We start from the raw sequence: 6,609 nt of genomic DNA, 5'->3' as shown, positions 1-6,609 counted from the left end.
TATATATATATATATATATATATATATATATATATATATATATTCATTTAAAATACATTTAAAATAATATATAGTCTATTGATTGATTTTTATTCTCGCTAGACCACTGGCGGTAAATAGAATTTCTAAAATTTTTTTTGCTGCCCTATAATTTATTAATATATATATATATATATATATATATATATATATATATATATATATATATATATATATCACTCTCTCTCTCTCTCTCTCTCTCTCTCTCTCTCTCTCTCTCTATCTCTCTCTCTCTCTCTCTCTCTCTCTCTCAATCTCATTCTTTCTCAGTCTCTCTCTTTCTCTCTCTCTCAATCTCACTCTTTCTCAGTCTCTCCCTTTCTCTCTCTCTCTCTCTCTCTCTCTCTCTCTCATTTAGTGAGGCTTACCATTTCTTATCAACAATTGTACGCGTCATTTCCCGCTTAGCTAATTCACTAATCTGGTCCCTGAATTTCATTCCAGGAAAGATGCACTCAGTTTCTAGTATCTGAAAGTCTGTCTACTGGAGTTATCTGATTTAACTGCAATCGCTCAGACATTCGCGGTCTGTGTAACCAAATGCCCAAAACTGTGGACCATCTGCTTCTACACTACCCCTATTGGTTAATCTTACGAAAACACCAAGTACAAACTGGTTGATCTGCTGCAATTTGATCAAACATACATTAGCGATGCCAAGAAATACAGGCAATGTCTGTCAGGTAATTGAAAATACTTGAGCAGGTTTCCATAGATTTTAGATAGTTCTCCTGTATCTCCTACTTCTACACAGCCCTTGCCTGCATCTAAGATTTCATTCAAGTCGCCCACGAACGCTAATGGGCGAGGTGTTTCTTGGAGTGACTCTAGATGTATAATGAAATCTGACTGTCGAGCCCCTGGCGTAGTGTGAACAGCCCCCAGTCTGAAAGTTTTACATTCTTTAGTGTTGTTCACGTTCAAAACCATCGACTGGCTTTCCAGGTCCAGGTCCAGGAAGACCGTGCATTCATCTATATTCAAACGTTTCCGAAACAACACTGCTACACCACTCAATCCTAACTAGTCGATGAGAGTTTCTTAATCGGCCAGAAGGAGAGAGAAAACGGAAATCCTGTGTCTCGGTGATGGCTACTACAACTATACTTAGTAACCTGAGGCCGATCAGCATGTATCTCTGCTTCCACGCCGACCTCAGGCCACGTGTATTTATACAACCTACTCTTTAAGAACATGGTATCGAGCAAAAGAGTAAGAAAATCCATCTACTTCGTTTATTAATTATTGGTAATCCGGGTCTTAGAATTTTTTGTCCTGGGGCCCTCCGGTTTAATAATAGCAAGTACAACAAAGGTTATAGTGAAAATATGCTGACTATAACGATGATGATGGTGGTGGTGGTGATGATGGTGATGATGCTGGTAATCGACACAATTAAACAAAGTAGTGATTAAATAACATTGTTACATCAGTAATATAACGCTGATAAAGACTCTTAATCAGTAATTATCAATTTACGTTAATTATTCTCAACTAGTATGAGATTTAAAGTTTCGATTACATGTTTTTCCTTATTTTAAATGTTAACATATTAATACCACTGATAACTGTAGCATGCTTTTGGATTATCAGGCAAAGGAGTTTAACGGTGGATAATAATTGTGACCTATAACGACTAGACAAGCATAACATTTTCATTTTATTTTTTGCAAATCAGTCCTCCAAGCAAATAAATAATCCGTTTCAATGATTTTATCAGAATTATTAACAACAGCAACATTAGAACCACTGGATGGACAGAAACCAATTCGATAGCTTCCATCTGTTCGCTAAACTTGCTAAATGTGGCAGTTTAATCTTCCTCAAAATCATACTATACTGCTTAAAAGAAAGGCTTTGAATTCAAGAAGAGAGGATGATGCCAGCTCTTTGGACATTGGTCTAATCAACGAAGCTTGACAAGAACAACAACAACAACGTCAACACCAGCGAAGAGGAGCCATCGAGGGAGTTTCTCAATTTACACCCAGCGTATATAATATATTTGCCTGAACAGGGACACAGTGTGCCACGCGTCAAGTGTCAAAGTGATCGCAGAGCAACGTGAGATGATGTGTTTTGCTCAAGAACAAAACACACCACCTGGTCTGACGATCGTGAGTACAACATCCTAACCACTAGGCATGGCGTCCATTTGATGGAGGGAGTGAAGGAATGTACGGCACATATATTTGATCTTTATAAGCCAGTATTTCCCAAACTTTTCGTGCCAAATTGCAATATCGCCCACCTATCAGCCAAAAAATGCTGTATCGCTCACCAGTGTAAAAAAGAAACCTGACACAATCGACTGCATCGACCTCCAACGGATTGCTGTACCAATTTAGAATATTCAGTGCAATAACATCTTGAAATCGCTCCACCATGTCATCGTGCAATGATTGTAAATAGTTGCGATATGTAGTTAAATCCTCATCAACCAATTCATCTTTCAAAGAATCAAGGTGTGAAAATTGATCGAACTGACATTTTGAAATGTTAGTCTTATACAACACCAATTTCGAAATGAAGACGCACAGGCAAGAATATTACTGAGTGGAATATTATGTTCAAAAAGGAAAGACTTGAGAGTGTGAAAAACAGTTGCACCTTTTGAATCAAACAGAAATTTCTCTGTGAATAGCATTTCCTTACAAGGTTGAAAGTTTTCGCTGAAATACCGAATGTATACCATCATCAAACACTGATTGTCCACAACAGTTGAGAGAATATTAGTATTAATGAGCTGACATTTGACATCGTTGGCCATTTCATTGATGCATCGAGAAATCGTGTAATTGTTAAGTGAGATCTTCTTCATAATGTTATCGTATTTTTTGTGTATAACGGTTGACAAAACCTCTTCGATAAGTGGGCGAAGTAATGTTTCTCCAATTGTGTGAGACTTCCAAAACTTAGCAACAAAGCAATGCAATGTTGTAATGGGACTGAACCCGGAACCATGTGGTTCGTAAGCAAGCTACTACCACACAGCCACTCTTACGCCTACTATTCATATTTATTTATTTTTATTGGTTTGCTCTTGTGAGTGGGATTGTGCTTATGGCCTTCGGTGAGATCATTGTAAGTCAACGTTCCACTTTAACTGTTGCAAGTCAACGGTTGCAGGATAAATATCTTCAGGGTAGGAAATGAGATGACTGACTTTCTAAAGGCAGAAGTCGAGGCTTAATGATTAAACAAAGGCCTGAGAAGACTGATACAGTTTTGAGTGATGAGAAAAGGAAATACGACTGTCGGGAAGTGTCCGAGTGGAAATGTCGCGAAACCAGCTATTTTCAAGAAGCAGGTTTTACCGTAGTTGCAGTAATAAGGCAGATGGAATGAACAAAATGTCTGCGGGGCAAAAGTTGGATCGCGTTAGTAAGTGACTATTTTCCGAACAGTTTTAATCCGAATGCATCTTAGAATAACTTTGTGAGTAACGGTGTCATCATCCTATTTGAGATTTGTTAAGGATTAGTGTTTATTAAAGGCTGGATTATTTTCTGACTCGGAATAAGAAAGCCAGTCATTGAGATGCAGTCTTCGATGTGTTGAGGATGTGCGTTTGCCAAAAGACACCTTCAGTCAGTGGTGAACTGGCCAGGTTGCCAGCTTGCCCGATGGCAAGTGGGCCCCTGCGCCATTAGAATCCATATATGGGGGCCCATGTTAGTATCTAAGGGGCCCAGTCCCTCAAGTTTGAGAATTTTTAATTCACTCCTGAAAGAATGCATTAATTATTTCAGCCTGGCTGGATTTGAAGAGAGTTGAAAAGAATACTTTTAACAAAGACAAAAAAAGAATTAAATGATAGCTTTGTAGTTGCGGGTGGCCCCACTTTAGTCTCCTGACAACCAATATTTTTAGACCCAGTCTGCCACTGCCTTCAGTGATAGTGAAGTATAAGATCTGAAGCAATCATGAGAGTTTTAGTTGCCTGCTAGTTGTCTTGTGGTGAGATGCGCGTTTTGTCGTAAGTTCTCTTGCCATTTGATGTTGAAGGAGACAAGATCGCCATGACCTCATTGCAAGATGTTTGGAGGTCTCTGTTCGTGGTGTCTGTACAAACTAGGTGTGAAGGTGCTAGCTTGCATTCGGATGACACTCGGATGCGGAAGGCTGGAGTGGAAGTGTGTTCTTAGCGTAAGGGCTGGTGATTTTGAGAGTTGTCAATATGTAGGTCGTTAATGTATACGAGGAGTGGGGGGGGGAGAAAACCAGACCCCCAAGTTCTACAAGAGTTGACAGAGTGCAACTTGGATAGAACTTTGTAGTGACGCCTTATAGCAGACGACATTTCCGGAGTTTTTGTCCACGCATGCGCAGGGACTAGTTCCGGAAGGAACACAGGAAGAGTCTCATGCGCATGCGTAGTCATCGACATCCAAGCTTTCGCGCTTCTTTTCTCATCTCTTTCACCCTGGCCGACGAAGGGCCTAGACGTCGTAGCAGCCTCTCTCCAACATTCCAACTCTGGAGCTAGACAAATAACCACGAAACTTCATTGACGGCGTCTCAGTAACCAAAGGGTGGAATGCTGCCGAATTCTATTGTAATAAATATTGTTGTGTTGATAGTTCAGAATCTGTGTTCCGTTGTTTCTTCAAGAAATTTAATATACGGAAGCGGAGTACACCTAATGGTGTATAACCACTTCCCTACAACTTCATCAGCAAACACTGCTATTGTACTATCTAAATAGGAAGGCACCGATTCAAGAGACGAGAAAACGATGGGTTTCATCGAAGGGCAGGTTTGAAAGGAAAGTTGAATTGCTAGACACGGTTGAAAGCTTTGTTGATGTTGCAGGCAACAACACTGCTTTTACCAAATATTTCGAGGGCGATTTGGCTTCCGGTATGTATGTATGTATGTATGTATGTATGTATGTATGTCATTATTCAGTATATTTCTAGATTTCTTACCAATAGAGAAAGAACCGGTTTCTAACCTAGATCCAAGGTTCCTCCATGTATGTATGTATGTATGTATGTATGTATGTATGTATATATGTATGTGTCTATGTATAACATTATTCAGTTTATTTCAAGATTTCTTGCCAATGCCATAGACGCAGGAGTGGCTGTGTGGTAAGTAGCTTGGTAACCAACCATATAGTTCCGGGTTCAGTCCTACTGCGTGGCACCTTGGGCAAGTGTCTTCTACTATAGCCTCGGGCCGATCAAAGCCTTGTGAGTGGATTTGGTAGATGGAAATTGAAAGAAGCCCATCGTATGTGTGTGTGTGCGTGTGTGTGTGTGTGTGTGTGTGTGTGTGTGTGTGTGTGTGTGTGCGTGTGTGTGTGTGTGTGTGTGTATTTGTGTGTCTGTGTTTGTCCTCCCAACATCGCTTGACAACCGATCCTGGTGTGATTACGTCCCCGTAACTTAGCGGTTCGGCAAAAGATACCGATAGAATAATTACTAAGCTTTCAAAGAATAAGTCCTGGGGTCGATTTGCTCGACTAAAAGCGGTGCTCCAGCTTGGCCGCAATCAAATGACTGAAACAAGTAAAAGAATAAAAGAATAAAGGAATAAAAGAATAGTTGCATATCTAGACATACTCATATATATTTAAATTATAAATTTCTGGGAAATTTTATGCATGTATGTATGCATGTTCGAATGCATACATGCATGCATGTATGTATGTATGCATGCATGCATGTATGTATGCATGTATGTATGTATGTATGTATGTTGATAAATATGCCAAGATTGTGGTTGCTAAGCTGTCAATCAGTAACTTACTAGCCAACAGACCCCTACCTTAGACTAATCAATAATCCCTTTTTTTTTTCTTGTTCTAATCTCCCTTCATTCCCATTATTATTCTCACCCTATCTCCAGTCCCACCCTCCCATAATATCCTATTCCTTTCTTTTCTCTCCAACTACTTTTAGTCCACGCATTTCCACTCATTCTTCATGTTTTCCATGCTCTTAAGGATTAGCCACAAACAAGCACTTTTCTAATTCCATGAAAAAGCATTCGGTCAGATATATTGCACAATTTTATGCCAACAGTATACACACTAGAAATAAGAATTATCTATAGACGATGTATATGTATATATATAGACGTATACGTTTAAATGTTTGTATGTATGTATGTATGTATGTATGCATGTGTGCGTGTATATATATACACACACACACACACACACACACAAACATACAGGGTGCGATGAGTAAATTGTCGCCATTTTATATTTTTAACTTCACGAGGGCATATTGTTTGTTTTTGATTTTGTCGACTACACAGTATAGTAGGGTCAGTTGGGCACCGTCTGTGAGAAAAAAAGCACCATAATTCACTCTGCCAGAAATTTGGAAACAGCACGTACTGCATGGCATTCGCGCCCGGAAGCTCCAATACGAACATTTCAGAGTGTTCAGATGTCAATCTGTGGACAGTGCAATCTGAGGATATGTACCGAGAGTGATAAAAATCAAACATCCAGTCAGATTCATGGTGTTTGGAGTGATTACTAGTGATGGTGATGTTACGCCTCCATTCATTTTCCCACACAGCCTCAGTCTCAACACGGAGGCCTACAACAAG

Source organism: Octopus bimaculoides, chromosome 5 (genome assembly GCF_046866305.1).
Source record: "Octopus bimaculoides isolate indiv1 chromosome 5, ASM4686630v1, whole genome shotgun sequence".
Taxonomy (NCBI): domain Eukaryota; kingdom Metazoa; phylum Mollusca; class Cephalopoda; order Octopoda; family Octopodidae; genus Octopus; species Octopus bimaculoides.
Note: the sequence above shows the minus strand (reverse complement) of the source record.